Source organism: Pristiophorus japonicus, chromosome 6 (assembly GCF_044704955.1).
Source record: "Pristiophorus japonicus isolate sPriJap1 chromosome 6, sPriJap1.hap1, whole genome shotgun sequence".
In the NCBI taxonomy this organism is placed as follows: Eukaryota; Metazoa; Chordata; class Chondrichthyes; family Pristiophoridae; genus Pristiophorus; species Pristiophorus japonicus.
Genome location: NC_091982.1, coordinates 67,514,714 through 67,529,428, shown reverse-complemented (window position 1 = coordinate 67,529,428; position 14,715 = coordinate 67,514,714). Strand labels below are relative to the sequence as shown.

At 46.9% G+C, this 14,715-nt stretch overlaps 1 long non-coding RNA gene across 3 annotated transcripts in view; it reads right to left on the bottom strand.

Moving 5' to 3' along the window:
- Nucleotides 1–14,715, bottom strand: part of LOC139265151 (uncharacterized) — a 226,033-nt gene that overhangs the window by 14,382 nt on the left and 196,936 nt on the right. For all 3 annotated transcript variants that reach the window (XR_011593478.1, XR_011593479.1, XR_011593477.1), the window contains one exon: nt 1,632–1,703. This is a non-coding gene — a long non-coding RNA (uncharacterized lncRNA). The remainder of the gene's footprint in view (nt 1–1,631; nt 1,704–14,715) is intronic.

The following is a 14,715-nucleotide window of genomic DNA, read 5'->3' as shown; positions in this document are numbered from 1 at the left end:
CTATTTTGGAGACAGCTTATGTGCAAGTTATCGTTAAGGCTGATAGTCGGGCCGGTTCATCCCCGGCTCGCAATATAGCGGGAGAAATTGGCCTCCTTTGCACCTTCTGTTAGCGTCTCTGGGGGGGGCGATAATGAAGCGATACCGGCGCTGTGACCGGGCGTGGCGAGAGTACCGACGCTTGTGAACTTCCCTTGCAGCTTAGCGCCCCTAACGCCTCGATCTCGTGACGTTATCCGGTGCGCAGCGCCCCGTTACCGCCCTGGATGCAAAATTCGCCTCCGCCCCCTGCAGCATCGCTGGGCGTCGGCACCGGCAGCTGCAGGAGGCGTTGTCAGGGAGGCCGGGCGCTTGGGGGAGCGGTAGTTCAAGGGATTGCCGGGGAGGTAGGGAAAAGATTTTATACAGTCCTCAGGGCATTTTTTTTTTTACATTTTTCTCCACCGCGACTGATCAGCCTTGAGAGCTCGGGGCTGATCTTCACAGATCACGGCTGCCATTGGCGAGCAGTGGATTGCATTTACTGCAGAGCCTGCAGTGACGGCCCTTCCCTATAACGGAGGGGAGGAGCCTGTGAGTCAGGCAGTGCTGCACGGGACATTGCCCAGCGCTCTGCCGCTGCTGCCCCTCTCGCTCCGGTTCGTGCTCCAAGGGAAGTGCTGTTTGAATAACACGCCACTTCCCTCCTGGAGCGCTAAACCGGAAGTTTGCGTCTGCCAGAATCGGGTAACATCCGGCGATACATTTGAGCTCGGCTAAAGTTATTGCCCCAAATGGACGCTACGCAAATTCAAACCCATAAAGTTTGTACTCAGAGAAAGAAATCCCAATCGTTCCAACATGTGGACATTCAAATCAAACTCCAGAGATTCATGTTAGCAAGCACATACCTTCGAAAAGTACCTAACATCATGCAAGGCTTGAAATATTATACAGCGCCTTTAATGACCTCAGGATGTCCCAAAGCACTTTACAGCCAATTAAGTACTTTTTTCAAGTGTAATCACTGTTGTAATGTAGGAAACTCAGCAGCCAATTTGCACACAGCAAGCTCCCACCAACAGCAATTTGACAACGACCAGATAATCTGTGTTAGTGATGTTGGTTGAGGGATAAATAATGGCCCCAGGACACCAGGAATAACTCCCCTACTCTTCTTCAAATAGTGATGTGGGATTTTTACGTCCACCTGAGAGAGCAGACGGGGGCCTCAGTTTAGTGTCTCATCTGAAAGACGGCGCTCCCTCAGTACTGCCCCTCCAACAGTGCGGCGCTCCCTCAGTATTGCAGCTCCGACAGTGTGACACTCCCTCAGTACTGCCGCTCCTACAGTGCAGCAACCCCTCAGTATTGCCCTTCCGACAGTGCAGCACTCCCTCAGTATTGCCCCACCGGCAGTGCAGCTCTCCCTCAGTACTGCCCCTCCGACAGTGTGGCACTCCCTCAGTATTGCACTCAAGTCTCTGGAGTGGGGATTAATCCTGTATTACTGTTTTTGATTTCTTCCAGGCCTGGAAGTACTGAATAAACGACTCTTTAATCAGGCTAACATTACAGAATGGAGCCTTCTGCTACCACTGATTTTTACAATGGATAAGATGGATTATAATGCATTATAATTTATACTGTACCTGTATTCAGGTATCAGAAGCTAACCTCTCCGGCACGTGACTACATTTCACAATGTAACGATAGGTTGAAATCTGAAAATAAATATTACAATGTTAAATTCAAAGCAAAACCATCATATTGTATTGAAATACCAGAGAGAGCTGTAGCCCAGGACAAAGTACACTCTGCGTCAATCGGTAGGCTCAAGAGATCCAATCTTCTGTGTGCCAGACATCTTGAGAACTAAATAGAGACACAGAGAGAGATTAGAAGTGAAGAACTTGCAGTTATATAGTCTTAGTTCATGGAAACAAGATCAGACAGAGCTTCCAATACCTGTGACAATAATCACCAGCGATAACATATTCTGCCCACAGCAAGATGCCATCAAAGGGCAATGCCATGACTGGCCAGTTCATCTGTCTTTGATGTATGTATGTTGTAGAGAAATGTAAACTTGTGTGTGCAAGAGTCGGCTGAAGGACAGTGCATTGACAAACGACTAGCATATAAGGCAAGGCCAGTTCCAGTTTGATAAGGAGAAATCAGTGTATAAGAAAATAAACTTTTGTGTTTAGTTTTAGAAGAGAGACGTACAAGGATGAGAGCATGCCAACGTTATTGGTCGAGAAACTTTGGGGAAATTCCATGCTCTTCTTCAAATAATCCTTGGAGTTCTTTAGTGTTCACCCTGATGGGGTCTGAGCTCAATATCCGGTCCAAAGAGAGCACCTTTGGTAATGCAGCTCCACCCAATTATCTGCTCTAATCCTGGGGTGGAACTGGGAGCCAACTGACCCACGTTGAAAGACTGACAACTCATCTTTCGTTGTCTCCTCAATCCTCTAATGCCACTGTGAACTCATGCCACTGTGACCTAATGCCACTGTGACCTAACGGCACTGTGAACTAACACCACTGTGAACTAACGCCAATGTGACCTAACTCCACTGTGACCTAACGCCACTGTGAACTAACGTCACTGTGAATTCTTCCTTCACTCCTCAATATCTCTTTGCTTTATCACCATGATGAGAGAGAGCACAGAAAAACCTTGTAAAGGGGCCTGTGAACAAGATCCTCACTATCAGTTAACACTTCTCCCAGTGTCCCAGCCAACATTTATCCCTAAAAGAAAACATCTGGCCTTTTTACAATTTATTCATGGGATATGGGCATCACCGCAAGGCTGGCATTTATTGTCCATCCCTAATTGCCCTTGGGAAGGTGGTGGTGAGCCGCCTTCTTGAACCGCTGCAATCCGTTTGGTGAAGGTGCTCCCATAGTGCTGTTAGGGAGGGAGTTCCAGGATTGTGACCCAGCAACGATGAAGGAACGACGATATATTTCCAAGTCAGGATGGTGTGTGACTTGGAGGATGTCATGTATCACATATTACTGTACATAACTGTATCTTACCATGCTATACATGACTGTAACTAGATATAATCTGTAACCACAAGCATACCTTACCACCAGGGGTGCACTTGCAGGAGACACTGCATACCTGTTCCACACAGGTATATAAAGACAGGTCTCAGGCAAGTGTGGGATTCGAGAGCTGTGAAATAAAGGTGGAGGTCCTGAGTGATCTTGACTTCAGCATGTGCCTCGTGTGAGTCTGTACTGCAGGGACAGGACTTTACAGTGGCGACAAGTTACGGGATCACAGAATCCACAGAATGGCGACCAACGGCTCAGATGAAAAATACAATGCTGGAGATAATTGGGAGGACTTTATAGAAAGGCTCCAGCAAAGTTTTGTAACCAAAGACTGGTTAGGCGACGATAAGGCAGACAAGAGAAGAGCCCATTTTTTGACCAGCTGTGGCTCGAAAACATACGCCTTAATGAAGGACCTGCTGGCACCCGGGAAACCAGCAAGCAAGTCGTTTGAAGAGTTGAGCACATTGGTAAGAGACTACCTGAAGCCAGCGAGTAGCCTACACATGGCGAGACACAGGTTCGACAACTACAGACGCTGTGTGGGCTAGAGCATACCCGACTTTGTGGCGGAACTTTGGAGGCTGGCTAGTTTATGTGAGTTCTTCGATGAACTAAGGAGAGAAGTATTGAGAGACTTTTTTATTGAAGGAATAGGCCACGCAGGCATATTCCGAAAGCTCATAGAGACCAAGAACTTGTCCCGAGAGGCAGCAGCACTGGTTGCACAGACATTCTTGGCAGGAGAAGAAGAAATGAGGTTGATCTACACTGTGGATACGACAACTAACGAAACATCGGAACAAGCGTTTCACAGCGTGAAACAAGCCGCTACCCCCACACACAGACAAAGGCAGGAGAGCAGGCCCTCAACAGCAGGCAGTGGTGCCAGAAGCCATCAAGGGCCACATGAACGGCCGTTCACACCTCATCAACCCACAAGGCGAGCAATCAACTACATACTGAGAGAAGCTCAAAAGAGATCAGCCAGAAGCAGCTCATCCTTCGGAAACAATGGAAGCGGTCTGTGCTGGAAATGTGGGGGAAGGCACTCATCAAGGGGGTGTCAATTTCAGCATGCTGTTTGCAGAAACTGCAACTATACAGGGCATCTGGCCCACATGTGCAGAAAAACAGGCACCAAGGCAAACAACTGAACCACAACTAAGAGGCTCCACGCGAGAGCATAGACCACCTGAGAGACTGAATCTATAAAGACAATAAGACCTTGGGGGAGGGCGATGTCATGTATCTCACATTACTGTACATAACTGTATCTTACCATGCTATACATGACTGTAACTAGATATGATCTGTAACCACAAGCATACCTTACCACCAGGGGTGCACTTGCAGGAGACACTGCATACCTGTGTGGAATAAGCAGTCAAGTAGTTATGCCTCTGCGAGGCAGAGAGGCATTTGTCCAGGAGCTCCACCGCAGGCACCCGGGGATCATTCTCATGAAGGCCATAGCCAGATCCCAGGTCTGGTGGCCTGGCATTGACGCGGACTTGGAGCTCTGTGTCTGACGGTGCACCATTTGTGCCCAACTCAGTAGCCCCCAGGGAGGCCCCCCTGAGCCCCTGGCCCTGGTCCGCCAAACCGTGGTCGCGGGTGCACATAGACTATGCGGGCCCATTCATGGGCAAAATGTTCCTCGTAGTCGTCGATGCATTTTCAAAGTGGATCGAATGCACCATTTTAAACTCGAGCACCACCTCCACCACTGTGGAGAGCCTTGGAACCATGTTTGCAACGCACAGAATTCCTGACATATCGGTCAGTGATAATGGTCCGTGCTTCACCAGCGCAGAATTCCAAGATTTTATAGTTGACCACGGCATAAATCACGTTAAGACGGCACCGTTCAAGCTGGCCTCCAAAGGCCAGACGGAGCGAGCAGTGCAAATCAAGGCATGCTTGAAATCTAAGGTCCCACGCTGCAGGGCCACCTGTCGCGACTGCTGCTGGCATACAGATCTCGTCAACGTTCATTGACTGGGGCTCCCCCCATGCAACTATTGATGAAATGGACCTTAAAGACAAGGCTTTCGTTAATCCTCCCAGACATGCATGAAATCGTTGAGGCAAAGTGCCGTAAGCTAACTGAGTACCATGACCGAAATTCGAGGGGGAGGTGGAATGAGATAGGGGACAAAGTGTTTGTGCTAAACTATGGCAGGTATCCCAAATGGCTTGCAGGGACAGTAACAGTCAAGGAAGCAAACAGGCTACTAGTTGTACAAATGGACAATGGCCAAACCTGCCGGAGGCATGTAGACCAAGTAAAAAGTAGATTCACCAACAACACTGCAGAACCAGAGGCAGACTACAATGTAGAACTCACACCACACCTGGTGGACAGACAGAGGGAACAACCTGAGGAAAGGGCTGTCTCAACAGACAGCCCAGGCGAGATACCAACAATCATACTGAACGAAACAGACAGCCCAGACGAGATACCAGCAATCACATCGAAAGAAAAACAGGCACCAAGGCAAACAACTGAACCACAACTAAGACGCTCCATGCGAGAGCGTAGACCACCTGAGAGACTGAACCTATAAAGACAATAAGACCTTGGAGGAGGGTGATGTCATGTATCTTACATTTCTGTATATAACTGTATCTTACCATGCTATACATGACTGTAACTAGATATGACCTGTAACCACAAGCATACCTTACCACCAGGGGTGCACTTGCAGGAGACACTGCATACCTGTTACACACAGATATATAAAGACAGGTCTCAGGAGATTCGAGAGCTGTGAAATAAAGGTACAGGTCCTGAGTGATCTTGACTTCAGCATGTGTCTCGTTTGAGTCTGTATTGCAGGGTCAGGACTTTACAGAGGGGAACTTGGAGGTGGTAGTGTTCCCATGCGCCTGCTGCCCTTGTCCTTCTGGGCAGTAGAGATTGCGGGTTTGGGAGGTGCTGCCGAAAAAGCCTTGGCGAGTTGCTGCAGTGCACTTTGCAGATGGTGCACTCTGCAGCCACGGTGCGCCGGTGGTGGAGGGAGTGAATGTTGAAGGTAGTGGATGAGGTACCAATCAAGCAGGCTGTTTTGTCCTGGATGGTGTCGAGCTTCTCGAGTGTTGTTGGAGCTGCACTCATCCAGGCAAGTGGAGAGTATTCCAGCACACTCCTGACTTGTGCCTTGTAGATGGTGGAAAGGCTTTGGGGAGTCATTTAACTTACTGTTGTTTGTGTGACCTTGCATTGCACATTTTTTGGCTGCTGTCATTCCTATAGCACAACAGTGATTACACATAAGTACTTAATTGGCTGTAAAGCGCTTTGGGACATCCTGAGGCCATGAAAGGTGTGAATACAAACTTGATCTTTCGTTCTCTGATTTACGATGGTCCGGAGATGTGCCAGTATTACACAATCCTGATGATAATGGAAATTATAATGAATAGACTCGCCTCTCATCTGCTTCACAATATTTGATTACATTCCTTTCAATGTTAGGATCACAGAATCTTACAGCACATAAGGCCATTCGGCCCATCGTGCCTGTGCCGGCTCAGTGAAAGAGCGATCCAATTAGTCCCACTCCCCCTGCTCTTTCCCCCATCGCCCTGGAAGTAGACTACACTTTGTGTAAACCATTTTCCAAATCCTGAGATTTAAAAAAAATCCAAAACTCATTTGCTATTTGCAGACTTTTTCTGCGACGATATCTTTGCTGTGCAACAACTCTCCGAGGTTCTTTGACTGCACCTCCTGCTGTTTTCAATAGCCTTCCATTGTTCACTTGAGCAGTAACAAATTCAGTTTTATGGTTAGCATCACGTTATTTTTTTCTACTTTAACATATAAAACAGAAAATAACATAACTTACAAGCGGAGCTTTTCTGCAGATTTGAACGTCGGCATGCTCTCATCATTGTACGTCTCTCTCTTTTAAAATTAAACATAAAGCTTATTTTTTTTCTTCACTGATTTCTTCTTATCAAACTGGAACTGGCCTTGTCTTATATGCTAGTCAGTTGTCAATGCACTGTCCTTCAGCCGATTCTTACACACACAAGTTTATATTTCTCTACAACAGACATACCCTCAACATGCTTTCATGTAAGTTGCAGTAGTATCTATGGAATGTTTATAGTGTGATAAACATCCCAAGGCCTTACTTCAATCTGGAACACTGGCTGCGGCTAGGGCGATCTGTAATTATTTCTCTCTCTCTTTCGCTCTCTCTCTCTCAACTGTTGCATCTCACCCTCCATCGTGTAACAGCACCTCCCAAACCCGCGACCTCTACCACCTAGAAGGACAAGGGCAGCAGGCGCATGGGAACACCACCACCTCCACGTTCCCCTCCAACTCACACACCATCCTGACTTGGAAATATATCGGCCGTTCCTTGCATTGGAGGCTGTTCAGAGAAGGTTCACGAGGTTGATTCCGGAGATGAGGGGGTTGACTTATGAAGATAGGTTGAGTAGGTTGGCTATACTCATTGGAGTTCAGAAGAATGAGAGCTGATCTTATCGAAACATATAAGATAATGAGCAGGCTCGATAAGGTGGACGCAGAGAGGATATTTCCACTCATAGGGGAAACTAAAACGAGGGGACATAGTCTCAGAATAAGGGACCGTCCATTTAAAACTGAGATGCGGAGGAATTTCTTCTCTCAGAGGGTTGTAAATCTGTGGAATTCTCTGCCCCAGAGAGCTGTGGAGGCATTGAATATATTTAAGGCAGATATAGACAGATTTTTGAGCGATTAGGGAATAAAGGATTATGGGGAGCGGGTGGGGAAGTGGAGCTGATTCCATGATCGGATCAGCCATGACTGTATTAAATGACAGAGCAGGCTCGAGGGGCCATATGGCTTACTGTTGCTTCTATTTCTTATGTTCTTATGTCCTTCATTGTCGCTGGGTCACAATCCTGGAACTCCCTCCCTAACAGCACTGTGGGAGCACCTTCACCACACGGACTGCAGTGGTTCAAGAAGGAGGCTCACACCACCTTCTCAAGGGCAATTAGGGATGGGCAATAAATGCCGGCCTTGCCAGCGACGCCCACATCCCAGGAACGAATAAAAAAAGTTCTTAATTTTTGTGAAATGTAATGGGAGTTTGCCCTTAACTCAGCTCCCTGAAATATCACGGCAACGTGCCTCTGTTCAGTGTTTGCCCGTCGTATTAATGATTGATTCATTATTTCACTGCCCCCGTACAAAAAAAGAATGATTTACATTTGAAAGAGGAGCCTGCTGCTAGCAGATAAAAAGGTTGTGTAGCTGGCCTCCCACTCACTGATGGAGGCTGTTGCTATTTCTGGCCCGAGCCCACTTGACGTGTTCTCTCAGCAATCAATTATTCATTTCACTTTACCGCCAGTTTTTATCAACTCTATTTGATAAATGTACTTGCGCCGCAATGTTTGGATGTCGAAAAATCTCCTCAGTCTTGGCATAGATGGACCCGGAGTCAAAGATCAGCCTTTTAGTTCCACGAGTAATGGGAATTTCTGCCTTCAAAACAAGCATTTACATTCCTGCAATGAATCTCTGAGTACATCGTTGAACAATAAGGAGATTTAAGGGAGAGAAGGAAATTAAGATTGTACAGCCACTTTCTTCAAGCTAGATAGCATCAGATTTGTTGCAATTTCTGGGCCTCTGTTTGACTTGTGCACATCCTGGCAGTATAGAATCTCAAAACATAAGATTATGAGGGGGCTTGACAAGGTGGATGCAGAGAGGATGTTTCCACTGATAGTGGAGACTAGAACTAGAGGCCATAATCTTAGAATAAGGGGCCGCCCATTTAAAACTGAGATGAGGAGGAATTTCTTCTCTCAGAGGGTTGTAAACCTGTGGAATTCGCTGCCTCAGAGAGCTGTGGAAGCTGGGACATTGAATAAATTTAAGACAGAAATAGACAGTTTCTTAAATGATAAGGGGATAAGGGGTTATGGGCAGTGGGCGGGGAAGTGGAGCTGAGTCCATGATCAGATCAGCCATGATCGTATTGAATGGCGGAGCAGACTCGAGGGGCCGTAGGGCCTACTCCTGCTCCTATTTCTTATGTTCTTATGTTCTTCATCCCCCAGCACAGAAGGAGGCCATTCAGCCCATCGTGCCTGTGCCGGCTCTTTGAAAGAGCAGGTTTCAGTGACTTGAAAAAGTGCTGTAATTTTCAGTCAGTAATTGGGCAAGACAGATATTCATTCAGGTTTGACTAACAGCAGGAAGATATATGACAGCTTACGCTACTGAAATTTGCGAAGCACAGAGAGATCATGGTACAGTATACTGATTTAAGCACATAAATGCAGGAGGAGGCCATTCAGCCCCTCGAGCCTGCTCCGCCACACAATCAGATCATGGCATCACAACTCCATTTACCCACCTTTGCTCCAAATCCCTTGATACCCTTACCTAATAAAATATCTACAAATTCCAGGCTCGAAATTTTCAATTGACCCCCGGAATCCACAGCCTATTGGGGGCAAGCGTTTCAGATTCCCACTGCCCTTTGTGTGAAGAAGTGCTTTTCGATTTGAGCTTGAATAGCCTGGTTCTAATTTTAAGATTATAACCCCTTGCTCTTGATTCCCCACCAGAGGAAATCATTTTTCCGCATCTACCCTATCGAATCCATTTAACAGGCTCGAGGAGCCGTATGGCCTACTCCTGCTCCTATTTCTTATGTTTTTAATCATGATCACAACCTCTGCTCTCCTGAGCAGGCAGCAAGGACACATGCCCAAAGCCAACAGGATCCTCCTTTACATATGCATGTTGTGGCCCAATGACCGTGTCAAGAGCCATTGTCATTTTAACTCGGGCCTGAGCGGGGATTTCTGGATATAAAACGAGCTTGCAGGGGACACTGGACTGCTGTCAGAGGCAGGAATGTTGCTTGATTTTTCAAATTCATGGCCCAGGGGTACTGAGGCCACGATGGTACTCCCACATGTTTAAGGAGGGATATACTTGGATTGGAACCTAGAGAAGGTTCACTAGGTTGATTCTGGAGATGAGGGGGCTTGACTTATGAGGATAGGTTGAGTAGGTTGGACCTATACACATTGGAGTCCAGAAGAATGAGAGGTGATCTTATCGAAACATATAAGATAATGAGGGGACTCGACAAGGTGAATGCAGAGAGGATATTTCCATTCATTGGGGAAAATAAAACTAAGGGACATAGTCTTAGAATAGGGGCCGCTCATTTAAAACTGAGATGAGGAGAAATTTCTTCTCTCAGAGGGTTGTAAATCTGTGGAATTCTCTGCCCCAGAAAGCTGTGGAGAGAGACAGATTTTTGAGCGATAAGGGAGTAAAGAGTTATGGGGAGTGGGCAGGGAAGTGGAGCTGAGTCCATGATCAGATCAGCTATGATCTTACTGAATGGCGGAGCAGGCTCGAGGGGCCAAATGGCCGACTCCTGCTCCTAGTTCTTATGTTCTTATTAGACACCTCGATCAGATCAACCCTTAATCTTCGAAACTCAAGGGAATACAAACCAAATAATTTAACCCTTTCAGCCCCGTATCACTCTGGTGAAACTGCACTGCTCCCGCTCCAAGGCGGATATCTCCCTCCTGAGGGGTGGGGCCCTCAGAGGTACCTATCTGCAACAAGTGTGCATCATAAATAAATACAGATAATCTGGTGCTTACAGCATGAGTTTATAGAGAGACTTTATTTTGTATAAGCATTTATATACCATCTTATCGTGTCCTCAGGGCATCTCCAAGTCCCTCAGATCCAAGCATTGCTTTTAAAATGCAGTCACTGTTGTTATGTGCCAAATTTGCACAGCAAGATCCCACAAAGGGCAATGCATGAGCAGTTCATCCACTGTTGGTGATGCTGGTTGAGGGATAACGATTGGCCAGGACACCGGGGGGAGCTCCCCGCTCTTCTTTGAAGTGGTGCCGTGTGATCTTTGACACCCACCGTAGGACCTGAGTCTAATGTCTAAGCTTAACGCACCATTCCGCAGTGACGCACTCAGACACGGCACAGGTTAGGCTGCGCACTCAGGACCCGGGCTGGAGTTTGAACTTTTGACACAGGTGCATGACGAGAGCCACAATAACTTGTATTTATATGATGCCTTTACCGCGGTAATACCACCCTAGGTGCTTCACAGGAGCGTAATCAAACCAAGAATTTACATAGTTCCCATTTTACATTGAATCCCGTTAGTTATAATTTTCCTAATATAAAAGCACTGCATTCAGTTCCTCAAATCTAACCTCATTTGCTCAGAGGATTCATCGTTCTCGTCGATGGAAAACCCCATTCAACAACAACAACAAGCATTTATATAACATAAAAATCACCCCTACAGGTGTAATTCAAATAAACGATAGGCATACTGAAGGAACGCTCCAGGAATAGTTCCAACTTTAAGCTTATTCCCATATAAAACTACTGATTACTGTAGCTGATAATATCAGCCGAATGTTAAGTCATTTCAGAAAATACCATTTTGGGATACAATATGTGAGTAATGTGAGTAAAGACAGTTTCTTAACCAAAAAGGGAATAAGTGGTTATGGAGAGTGGGCAGGGAAGTGGAACTGAGTCCATGATCAGATCAGCCATGATCGTATTGAATGGCGGAGCAGGCTCGAGGGGCCATATGGCCTACTCCTGCTCCTATTTCTTATGTTCTTATGTGAGTAATGTGAGCCGTGCCATGTGGGGAGTGTAGGGAGCTTGGGAGGAACAAGGGACTGTGGACCTGTGGAAATTGATAGGATTGAAGGGATAAATCCCCGGGGCCTGATAGACTGCATCCCAGAGTAATTAAGGAAGTGGCCCTAGAAATAGTGGATGCATTAGTGATCATTTTCCAACAGTCTATTGACTCTGGATCAGTCCTTATGGACTGGAGGGTAGCTAATGTAACACCACTTTTTAAGAAAGGAGAGAGCAATTATAGACCGATTAGCCTGACATCAGTAGTGGGGAAAATGTTGGAATCAATTATTAAAGATAAAATTGCAACGCATTTGGAAAGCAATGACAGGATCAGTCCAAGTCAGCATGGATTTATGAAAGGAAAATCATGCTTGACAAATCTCCTAGAATTTTTGAGGATGTAACTGGTAGAGTGGACAAGGGAGAATCAGTGGATGTGGTGTATTTGGACTTGCAAAATATTTTTGACAAAATTCCACACAAGAGATTGTTGTGCAAAATTAAAGCACATGGTATTGGGGGTAATGTACTGACGTGGATAGAGAACTGGTTGGCAGACAGGAAGCAGAGAGTCGGGATAAATGGGTCCTTTTCAGAATGGCAGGCAGTAACTAGTGGGGTGCTGCAGGGCTCAGTGCTGGGATCCCAGCTATTTACAATATACATTAACGATTTAGATGAAGGAATTGAGTGTAATATCTCCAAGTTTGCAGATGACACGAAGCTGGGTGGCGGTGTGAGTTGTGAGGAGGACGCTAAGAGGCTGCAGGGTGACTTGGACAGGTTAGGTGAGAGGGCAAATGCATGGCAGATGCAGTATAATGTGGATAAAAGTGAGGTTATCCACTTTGGGGGCAAAAACACGAAGGCAGAATATTATCTGAATGGCAGCAGATTAGGAAAAGGGGAGGTGAAACAAGACCTGGGTGTCATGGTACATCAGTCATTGAAAGTTGGCATGCAGGTACAGCAGGCAGTGAAGAAGGCAAATGGTTTGTTGGCCTTCATAGCTAGGGGATTTGAGTATAGGAGCAGGGAGGTTTTTACTGCAGTTGTACAGGGCCTTGGTGAGGCCTCTCCTGGAATATTGTGTTCCGTTTTGGTCTCCTAAACTGAGGAAGGACGTTCTTGCTATTGAGGGAGTGCACCAAAGGTTCACTAGACTGATTCCCGGGATGGCTGGACTGACTTATGAGGAGAGACTGGATCAACTGGGCCTATATTCACTGGAGTTTAGAAGGATGAAAGGGGATCTCATAGAAACATATAAAATTCTGACGGGACTGGACAGGTTAGATGCAGGAAGAATGTTCCCGATGTTGGGGAAGTCCAGAACCAGGGGACATAGTCGAAGGATAAGGGGCAAGCCATTTAGGACTGAGATGAGGAGAAACTTCTTCACTCAGAGAGTTGTTAACCTGTGGAATTCTCTATCTCACAGAGTTGTTGATGCCAGTTCGTTGGATATATTCAAAAGGGAGTCAGATATGGCCCTTACAGCTAAAGGGGTCAAGGGGTATGGAGAGAAAACAGGAAAGGGGTACTGAGGTGAACGATCAGCCATGATCTTATTGAATGGTGGTGCAGGCTCGAAGGGCCCAATGGCTTACTCCTGCATCTATTTTCTATGTTTCTATGTTTCCCAAATCTCTCCCCCACTGGGGATTTTCCTCGCCTTGTGTCTGGGTCTGTTGTAGACCCATTGATCGAGATTGATTACTGTGATTGGTCAACAACTCCAGTATCGTTGGATCCTGTGACTCCCAGGTTGGGAGATGGTGAACGAGATGGTGCTCGGTCATTTCTCCGTCCAGCGATTCCTGTGTTGTTAATGTTTGACGATAGGACGATCTTCTGCCTCCCATTTTAGCGGCATGGTTAATTCCCCAGTTCAGAGTCTGGTAAAATAACGGTTAGAGGGATGTTAGATGAAAGTGTCATGTATCTTACATGGCCACTGTTGGTACTATTACAAGGTGTGCCACCAGAGGGCACAGCAGTGGGAGACTCTTGGTTGCCTGCACAGGTGTGCCTGGCCTAGTATAAAAGACAGGCCACCAGGTGTGATCCTCACTCTGGAGTTAACTAATAAAGAACTAAGGTCACCACAGTTCAAGTACAACACACTGCCTCGTGGAGTCATTGTTAGAGCATCTAAGGACACAATAACTGGCGACGAGAATACTTTCATGTGAAATGGCTACCCTTGGTACGTTGCAGCAGTTCGTCGATGGTGATGATTGGGACGCCTTTGTGGAGAGGCTAGAACACTTTTTTACAGCAAATGACCTGGCAGGAGACGACGCAGCCGCGCTGACTGATAAGCGCCGCACTATCCTACTGACCAGTTGTGGGCTCAACGTCTATGGCCTCGTCAGGGATTTGCTGGCACCAGCAAAGACAACGACCAAGTCGTACAAGGAGCTTGTAACCCTGATCCAGGAGCAACTCAAGCCCAAGGAGAGCATCCTCACAGCCAGACACCGGTTCTATACCCACCGACGGCCCAAGGGCCAAGAAATCGCAAAGTACGTCGCAGACCTCAGGAGGCTGGCGGCACCGTGCGAGTTCGGCAACCACCTTAACGAAGTGCTGCAGGACATTTTTGTCATTGGAATTGGCCATGAGGGCCTTCTTCATAAGCTACTGTCAGCGGATACCAGAGTCACTCTGCAGAAGGCCATCTCAGTGAGCCAGTCATTCATGACCTCGACCTGTGGCTCCAGGCAGATGTCTCACCCTCAGGACTCAAACCCGGCAGGTACTGTGCACAGAGTGGTGCTATTCAGGAGCTAGACTGTAGAGCATGCATCCTCTCAGGGGGGAGAGAACAGGTCCCCGAGTCCCTTAAGTCCGCCGAGGAGGGCTAACACCATGCTGGCGTTGCTGAGGGAATCACAGGGCTCACTAGTGCCGTTTTAAAGACTATGATTGCAAAGGCTGTGGCAGAAAGGGCCACTTCCTGCAAATGT